The following is a 9,872-nucleotide window of genomic DNA, read 5'->3' as shown; positions in this document are numbered from 1 at the left end:
CCACCCACCCTGACAGTGAAGTACTGCAGAAAATAGGTAGAAATAAGCAGAAACAAGCAGCCAGTTGCCAGATCGGGGCAAAGCCACATGCAGTTTCCAGCACTGCCTCCTCCAGTGACTGCTAGTCTGAAGGGGGAGCAGTCCCAGTTCCCTGGCAAGCCCCCTGCACAGCTGCTGCAGTTTTGGGGAGAGGCAGGGATGCAGGCAAGAGCACAGCCCACTGTTTCTGGTTTCTGATCTGGGTGACCTCTGATGAAGTCACCTCGAAGGAATGGAGAAGGAAGGAATTTTGCCTGAGGTCGTAAAGCCATCGGAGACCAAGGTCTGCACTGACTGTGTGTTGGAGGAGGAGGTGGGCTGCAGCCCTGCTGTTGGCACCAGCCACGGGGCAGAGAAAGGGGGCACAGGGCTAGCAAGGGGCTCTGCCTTCCCAGGAAAACCATGAACCACCCCCACGTACAGGATGGGGAGCATGCCATGCAAGTCGTGAGACAAAAAAAGAGGGAAGCACAGCAGATTAGGGTGTTTGGCATCCTTCAAGGGCCCACTGGCCTTGGCCCCTTTCAGGTCACCTGAGGGCCCATGCTGCCCTTTGGCATTAAGCACGCTACAAGGGGAAGGCATGCGATATACCAGCACAGAGCTGTTCACAGCATCCAGCCCCAGCTCACGTAAATGCTGACTGAGGTGCTGTCAGCCCCGAGGTATTGCGTGTGCAGGAGAAGGAAAGGTTACTCTTGTTTCTTCCTTCTCTCTTTCTTCCTTCACTCTCAGACACTGCCATACCCATTTCTCTCTAGCCAGAGAGTTTAAGCGAGGAAAGGGTTTTTTCCCTCCCTCATATTAATAACTTTTAAATTATTTTTAAAAGGTGATTTGGCTTCCTCCCATTTCTGCTCTGCAGCTGTGTGCAAGGACCTGATAATGTGCAATATCAGGAGGATACCATGACATGGACGCACAGCTCTTCACGGGTAGCAGGTACATCAGATCAACTCCAGTACTTGGAGTTTACCTGGGAATGGGAACCTAAGACTTGGGAGTGCATCTCCACGTAGGAGAATGAATGGATAACCAGACTGCTCTCAGGAGCAAGGAGACTTGCAGGCAATAGTATCAGCATTCTGCATAGCCCATTAGCTGTACTCCAGGTATACATGCACTGTTTTTCCCTCACAGTTAAAAAAAAAAATATAAAAAAAATAAATCAGTATTCAGAGTAGGTTCTACTGAGGCAAAAAACCCAAGTAACTGCAGTCTTGCAGGGGGAATACAAACAGAAGAGATCACTCTTGTATTTTCTATCTGGCCACCTTTCACATCTCATTTGTTTTATTGCACAAACATTAATGGCACTGCAGAACTGTTTCAGAGGAGGAGAAGCAGCTGATTGGCACGCTTACACACCCCGCTCGCAAGCCACAAGTTTTGAGCTCCGGGGAAGGGAGACCAGAGGGTTCGATATCCAGCACAAGAGCATAACAGCAGGAACTGATGGCGGTGCTATGTCCTGTCCCTCTCCGTGTTCAGCTGAGCTTGTGTCCTCCCCTGCCACCCCCCCAACATACCACAAGGACATCCCCAGCAAACGTCCTCGGCAAGGGCCAGTCCTCCTCCAAGTGTTCACAGCTACATCCCGGTGCAGGAGCCGTAGGCACACCTCCTGTTTCGGTGGGTGCTGCCCCACCCTCACCCGGCCATGGTCTCGCACACCCATGGGTCCCTCCGAAACAGTCTTCACCCTGCACTAATCAAAGGGGCAGCAGGTCACTGGCAACCACGGGGGTTTCTAAGCTGTAAGCAAAGTTTGCTATTTCAGGATAATGCTGGCTTTGCCTCCAGTGCTGTCCTTTAACAGCCACACTTGGGGATGCCCCAAGGTCCTGTAGGCAGAGACCCAGAGTGCTGCGGAGGAGCTGGCTGCAAGGTGGCTTGTTTCAATCTTTGGCTAGAAAATTGAATTTCTCAGCAGGGCAAGTTTTTTTCTCTGTGACAAGACTGAAAGAAACATTTTCCAATCGAAAACCCCAACAAACAATCTGCTTCCAAAAGAAGTGATTTTCACACACACACACCCTCGATAAGATCCAAGGCTGCCACAGAAGAGAGGGACTTTGTACAGCCCCATGCGCAGTCTGTCGGAGGGAAGTTTCTCTGATCCCGTTCAGGGAAAAGCTCTGGCATGACGGGAAGCCTGCCTGTCCAGCATCCACCCAGAGACTTTTCCCATCATCTGTCCATCACCCCGCAGAGATGCACTGGGGCCATCTACCCCGAGTTCCCAAGTGCCCACCAGCACTCAGAATTAAGCCACTTGCTTCAAGACAAATCCACTCTTGCTCAGCAGTTTTGCTTCCACCTGCTTGTGTCACACCTCATACCATCCCAGCCTGGCTTGTCCCTTCCCTCAGGCTGGATGAGAGCGCTGTGCCCTCGCTGAGCAGCCGTGGGCAGAGCAGGAGCAGAGCCGGCTGCGTGGCCAGTTCAGCCCCAGCAGCGCTGGGACTGGGAGGTGTGAGCAACGAAGCGGCTTTGCGTTTTAAGCACCAACCGTGCTGAGATTTAGTAGAACCATTAATTCTTACCAACCACACAGGATCTCAGCAGCTTTAATTCCATGCTAATGAAGTTTTAGTAGGGAATTATTTTTATTGATCTGCCCAGAGCAAAGAGCCTGATTTTAGTCCAGCTCTGCCAGCACCCCCTTCCCCATCCCTTTTTTCTTTCTTCCAGCTTAGAAGAAAGGGGAGAGGAAAGACAACAAAACAGCTCTGAGCTCCTTAAAAAGGTTGGCAGTCCCAAGCAGTAAGTGGATTACTTTATTGATTTTTAGCAGATCTGGGTTAGTGAGTGCTTAGTGCTGCAGAACACATGTACATGACAAGCAACTCCAAGGAAAGCCCTCCAGGCACTTTCCTCCAGCAAAGCAAGCGTCAGGCAATTCATTTAGGGGACCACCATGGGTTTCGGGGTACAGAGAAGCTCCAGCCCCTGTACCCAAATCAGTCTGTGACAGACTCCAGGAACCAACCCAGTCTCTCTTAAGAAGTACTGCAGGACCAGAGGCAGCCCCTCAATTTCTACTAGAAATTGCATAATTCACTGCTTCAAATTATTGAATGCTTTTTATTCTGCCTGCCACGCCCCCCCCCCCCCCCCGCCTTGTTACGTAAAAGGAGAAGACATTATGACTGCCACTGTTATTTTAGGATGGAAAACCATTGCCATGCTGCACCCAGATGGGACTCGGTGCTGCTGACTGCGATCCAGCAGCCACACCTTGGGGGGCATCAGTCAGAGTGGGACTCCCGATAAAGCAGTGCTGATTCAAGCTAACTGAGATGCTAACATCGCATTGGGGTACCTGCCTCGCTCACCTGCCCATTAGCTTTCCAAGGCCATTGTACCGCAGCCAATATTTCAGCAGTGTGTTGGAATAGCATCTCAAAGACCTCCCAGTACTATTTCACCTACTTCACCAAGCCTTTTGAGTTGCTGGTCTCTGGAGCCAGACCCCAAACACGTGAAGGCTTAAAGCAGAATAATCTTATCCCACCCTGCCCCAGAACCAGGAAAGCTAGAGATTAAATATGGTCCCTTTTCCTTGCACATTGGATTGCACCAGGAAAACTGCAAATATGACCAAGAATCCCATCAGTCCCCCATTCCATCTCTGTTTAAAGGTAGAGGCATTCTACGGTCATGCATGTGGCAACAGCATATACAAATAAAAAGGTTGTAGCCCTCATAAGCCTACAGCTGTACGTGCATCTTCCTCCTGACACACTGCTTCAGAGCTACACAGTCCCAGAGAAAACTCACTGCCCACGGGGTGCTGGAATTAGAGCTGGGGCTCCCTTTACATGGCTAGTGAGGTGCAACAGGGGCTACCAGGCTGAGTGCCACAGGAGCCAAAATGCCTGTTCCCCTCCCTGCTTGCCTCCAAGGGAGGCCACACAGATATCAGGTGACATGCTCAGGGCCAAACAGGAAAGCAGTGGCAGAGCAGGGACTTGAAACGAGGTTTCTCCAGGCTAGCTGATGGTCTGACCCAACCTCATCTAGCTGCTGTACTGGTTGGCATTGGCCTGGGACAGGCAAAAGTCACCAGAAGCAAGGTGCCCCCTATGATTCCCTGGGGATGGAGGGGAAGGGAGCTACTGCATCAGCCCTTCCCCACCCAGCCCTGCCTTTTCTCACCACTGTCTCTTGTAGAGCAATAACCACAGACACCAAGCTAATGAAATTAGCCCCAGAGCCCCACCAGGCTAATGCAATTACCACCAGCAGCATATTCAAACAGCAACACCACAAACACACCTGTAGTAACACAGCCTGCCCTCTCCTTCTCCCCAGGCCTTCCCCATCTCTCCCCAAGCCCCACAGCTGCCGCCTGATGTGGGTCCCCTCCTCAGGGTCTGGAGGGCATGGACCACCATCCCCAGCACCAGACTACTCCAGGGAGGGCACTGCCTACCTTGCAGAAAGCACCATCCCATGCAGCCAAGAGCAGCCTCTGAGGGCAGATAATTCCCAGTCTGTTTAAACCTTGGGAGACCTTCAATTACCAGCACCATAATGAGGCCCTCGACACTAATCAGCAGTGTCACCAAATCCTCTTACACCTGCCTAAGCACCTCCAGCAGCTTTGCTGGTTGCAGGGCCCAGCTGCCCACTCCTACAGGGAATTACCTCCCCAGGCAGGCACCAGTGGTGGCACAAGCATTTTGACACAGGTGCAGGTGAGACACTCCTAGGCACTGGTGCCAGATGACAAGAGATACCGAGAAAGGCATCTGCCCAGCCCAAAGGGCACCCCGGACCAAGCCCACACTGGAGATGCACTGGAGCAGGCAAACACTGCAAAGTTACTAGAAGAGATATTTTTATGCTAATGCTCCCTATCTGAGATGCAAAGGGCAGGTTTACATCTGTCCATTTCTGAATATGAAGTGTCATCTATACCATCAAGCCAAGCTCATTCTCTAGGATGCTCCAAGAAACTTTTCAGCCCCTAACTGCAGATGGCAGGTGACCCCCATCTTGCTCCGCTCCTCTGCGCTGGCGCTCATTCACAGGGCGACAGGCAGCTCCCTCCGCACATCCGTTCTGACTCACGCTTTCTGCTCCAACAATGCACTTTTTAATATCATGCGAGGAGCAAAAACAACAGGTCCACTATAATGCCGAGATATCCTGAGGCAGAAAATCCATTTGGAGCCCAGCTAGAGAGAGTCAAGTCAATTAGACACTTTCTGGGGCGTCAAGCTGCCAACAATCCCAGCCTTTGTAACAGCAAAGAATCACTGCCTATGTGCTTCCCAGCGACTCCCCCTTGCCAGAGCAGAAAGGTCAGCAGCAGTAGCGTCATGGAAAAGCATGCAGCAGACTATTCCTGGGAAGGTGGATCCAAAAAAGTAGTCATTTTGACCCTCTGGAAAATACTTTTTTTGTCAAAAGCATCCATTGCTTTGGGTTGGGTTCGCAGGGAATAAGCAAGCCTATAATACAGGAGATTTGGGCTACACCACATGGAGGTTTGGGCATGCATTGTATCAAGAAGCAATGGCTGGGTCAACAGAGTGCTAACTCAGGGTTTGGGAGCTCATGGCTCCCTGCCTGCTTTCAGACAAGTCACTCCACCTTCTTAGCTTTGCTGGAATAAAGATCATGGAGACAAAAAAGGAACCTCAATACTGCAACTGGGAGAGTCATACATCCCTCTGCACTTCAAGCTAAGCACCTGACTTCTCTTGTCAGTGGTGCAAGGCAGCAAACTGGGCTATAAAACCAGGATTCCAGGTTGGATGAGAACTGAATGAAGCTAAGGTTTCTACGGGCAAGTGCTGAAGTCATTCAGATCCAAAGGCAGGTCTCTGACCAAAAGGCACTCATGTCCAGAGGAGATTTTGGTGGGAAATGAACACTCAGCTCTTAAAGTGCACTTTGACATGTTATTTGGTGTTCAGCAAGGGGCTTCCAAAGGACAGGTGAAGAAAAGGTTCACTTGATACCTCCTTGACATCATGCTGCAAGCAAACTTTCCAGAGCGCCAGAGGACCTACGGGTTGTCATTTAAATGCAAGCCCCTCTTTAACACTGCTGTACACATGATATGAAGCTGGGATTTCTGCAAAATGCTTCAGAACAGCTAGGTTACCTTCCTTCAAAGAAAACTACACTCTCAAGACCAACATTTCCTCCTCTCCTGAAAAGTAGTTCTCAGAGAAACTTTAGAAGACACAGTCCATGCAACTGCCCGCAATTTTGCTGTTTTCCCACAACAACCATTTCTCAGAGGAAATATTTCAACAGAAATGGTTCCTTGACCAGGTTAAGCCTGCATTATTGCTTGTAGGGACAGGGATTCTGAAAAAAAAAAAAAAAAAAACCAACACAATCCCTCAGTAACAAAATACCTACAGATTTTCAGGGCTTCTCTGATTACCCAGAAACAAATTACCTAAGTGAAACTTGGTCCCCCCACCTATCTCTGCAGAACTCCTGCAAAACTTTCCAAAAGCCTTTTTTTTTTTTTTTTTCCCCTGGATCCTGCTCCATTCTTCATTCTCTTTTGCTGACAAACCTGGATTTTTGTGAGCAGACTATGTTCCCCTCCTTGGCAAGGGCTTGAGCTGGGTGGCACACAGCTGATGGGGGACAGGCCAGCCACACAAGGTGTCTGCTGGACCTTGCATTTGTTGATGGCCACCAGAGCTCAGCACAGGGTGGGGAAGGTCTTGTCACAGCACTGCCCTGCACAAGGCCACAAAGGGCTCCCACCTGCATCCCCCACAGCAGATGCCACAGCCTCCTGTGCAGCTGGGGGCTTTGATTGCTACTCTCGCTCTGTGCATCCCCACGTTCCTGCTTTTGCATTTCCTCCTGCTTCAGCAAGTGCAAAACTCCAGAGACAACCTGTCAATCTCCATCACATCTGGCTGCCTCAGATGATCTATTTATACCAGACAGGCAAATGTGGATATCTTGGAGTTCAAGGTAACAGGGGTTATTTCTGCTCCGAGTAGCTACTTTCTCAGGGGAGGAAGGCTTGGAGGCATCCAAGAGGAACAGCTTCACATCAGGGGCTAGCACCAATACCTTCATGGCTGAAGGCACAGTAGCCAGCACCAGCCACAGCCCAGTCAGGACCCCAAGGTCCCAGCTACAACAGCCAGGCCCCCAAAGCCCAGAAGGATGATATCTATCCTAAGACACCTCATCCCAGGCCCCTCTGTATCCTGACATGGGATAGGAGAGATCAGCACGGACCTTTGGATTTCTAACCATGCTCTCTCCAAGCAAGCAAGGTCACAGCTTCAAGCTTGCTCGCACTGGGTTTCTCCACAGAGCACTGCCTGGATTAAGTGCAAGCATCTGACTGCACGCTGTCACATTAATGCCATAGCAAGGGCTCCGGCTTTCATTGAATCACTCCTGTCCCTCCTGCACTTTTATGTCTACAATACAATCTGCTCTCTGGCACCCAGTGTATCCGATCCAGGATAAAGCCTGCCTTATCAAGTTGGCCCATTAGTATAATTTTAAAAGATCTGAAGAAGGAGGAGGCATTTACACCAGATTAGCACTTTGTGTCACATGGCCACAGAGCTTTTGATCTGGACCAAGGGCCCTAAAGCCACATCTACCATATTGCCGAGGTGCCGCTTCAGTCAGCACTTCTCAGCCAGCTGTCTTCAGAGTTTAGTTGTTGCTCCAGTCAATGAGGCACTTTCTACAAGCCTTGGTGGGATGGTGGGTGCTGCCCCCTGCTTAGGATGCTTGCAGCTCCTCAGGAGCCAGGCAGCTCACCTGGATCCCACCCCCACTTCATTTCTGCAGATCCCACTGGCTCATTAACCCTTTTCCAGTAGATTTCAGCCTATCCATTGGATCCCCTAAGAGCAGGGAAGGAAATAAAATACCACTAAAGCCCAAACGTGTCTGCATGGAAGGCGGAGAGGCAGGTTTCTCAAAGCTTTGCTGTCTGCTCTAAAGCACAAAGATCTCATCTGCCTCTGTAATGACATGATCTTCCTGGGGATGGCTCTCCTGAGCTCCACTGAGTTTCAAGCAAGTCTTGGAACAAGTTTCCATAGCTCCAAACACTCTGATCCAGCAACCCTGGCCTAGCACTATTACCACAGCAGCCCTGCACACTGTGAGCCCCCAGCTCACACCTATAATGCCTCTGAGTCACCGTGGGGGAGAAACACACACAAAAAAGCCCCTCAAACAATAAACCAGACCACATCTTTGCCCAGAGACACACCGTGTTCAATGCTATGCTGCAGAGACGTGCCTACGCAGCCTCTCCACAAATATTGGATCCAGAGACACAGCCCAGGTGTGGCAACTGGAAGAAATTAAGCACAACCAAGTCTTGCTGCCCAAGCGAGGCACAAAATGAATTTAAGATGAGCTGAAGCTGAATTTAAGATGAGCTGAAGCCCAAAGATTCCCTTCATTAATCAGCAGTAAAAAAAAAGACAGGAGAAGAGTGATATAAAGACCTCAGCTCAGCCCTCACTGCCTCTGCCTCCACTGGTGGCTCAGACAACTCCACTTTTGATAGTCTAGGTCCATCCCCTAAGCCATGCTGACTTCCACTTCACTGAAAACCAACAGGTTCATTTTGCAGTCATCTCTCTATAGATCCAACCAACATCAGTTCAAGACTCGGCCAGCCTGGTCTGTTTGACATTCAGGGGACCAAGCCACCTCTTTGCCTTGCCCAGACAGATACACACACCTCTCATCTGTTCTAGTGGCTGTCCTTCCCCTGGGACTCGCCTTCCAATGGCAGCTGCAGGGAGACAAACACAACATGAAACTCAGCCAAAATGTTCTCCCACGAGACTGGTTCCTCTTAATGCTTCCCTGCAGAAACTGTTTAAAACCCTTCGCCTCCCTGTGCAGGTGAGGGGCAGGTAAGGAGCCAGCTACAGTGAGCATCCCTTTCCTCATCAATGCCCTTCATTGCCTTTCAAATGTATTCTCCTCTCAAAAGCCACATGCTCCCCTCTACCAAATGGAAAATCCACTGGTATTTAAAGCCATGGGAGCATGACAAAAATCCCTGTGCCCCAAAGAAAGGAACAGCCCTGGATCAAGAAGAGCACAGACCACACCACACAGAGCCAAGACAGCACAGCAGCAAGAAGCAAGCATGTGAAGAATTTTCAGGGATGTGGAATGACATTTGCTGGCACTGTCAAATATCTGCTCTCTGCCCCCCAACCTCTTCCCAATAGAAAGAGAGAGAAAGAAGTGAGCACCTGCCCACAGCCACATGTTTTGGCCCTGTCCTTTCAAGCCTCCGAGCAGAAGGAGCAGCCTCTGCACAGCAGAAGCAGAGACAGGACCTGGGACGATACGGGCACAGCAATGCATGCCTGAGTACTGGCACTGCACTGATGTATACTGACTTAAGTCAGCTTATTAAAGCAAGCCCTGAAGATCCCAGAGCAGCTTCTCCAACACAGAGCTATCTCCTCTGCTAGCTGGACGTATCTTAGTTGCAAAATCTAGAGCCCAGTCCCTTTTTGGTCATAAGCTTCCCAGACCAGCAGCACAGCCCCAAAGGCTAATCTATTCCAGTAAATTCACCAGCTCCAGGGAATGGTCCCAGGGTCTGTCCTGCTGGTTGTAAAAACAGTCCCTGGCACTTTCCATCAGATAATTCCCAAGCACAGTATGGGAGTCAGCACAGGCCAAGGGTTGTTCCCACAGGGAACTTTGGACATTTAAGAGCTAAGCCATACCCACACATATCAGTCTCCTCTGGCTCATTTCATTAATGAGGCTTTTAAGTCATACCTATCCACTAAATTCTGAAGCCCTGGAACCTAAAATCCAGGGCAGCAAAGACC

General features: G+C 50.2%; 1 protein-coding gene across 1 annotated transcript in view; it reads left to right on the top strand.

Annotated features, from left to right (window-relative positions):
- Positions 1-9,872, top strand: part of LOC142035872 (14 kDa phosphohistidine phosphatase-like) — a 381,702-nt gene that overhangs the window by 323,306 nt on the left and 48,524 nt on the right. The window lies entirely within an intron of this gene.

Source organism: Buteo buteo, chromosome 10, assembly GCF_964188355.1.
Source record: "Buteo buteo chromosome 10, bButBut1.hap1.1, whole genome shotgun sequence".
Taxonomy (NCBI): Eukaryota; Metazoa; Chordata; class Aves; order Accipitriformes; family Accipitridae; genus Buteo; species Buteo buteo.
The sequence above is the reverse complement of the archived record's forward strand: the minus strand, read 5'-3'. Positions and strand labels throughout refer to the sequence as shown.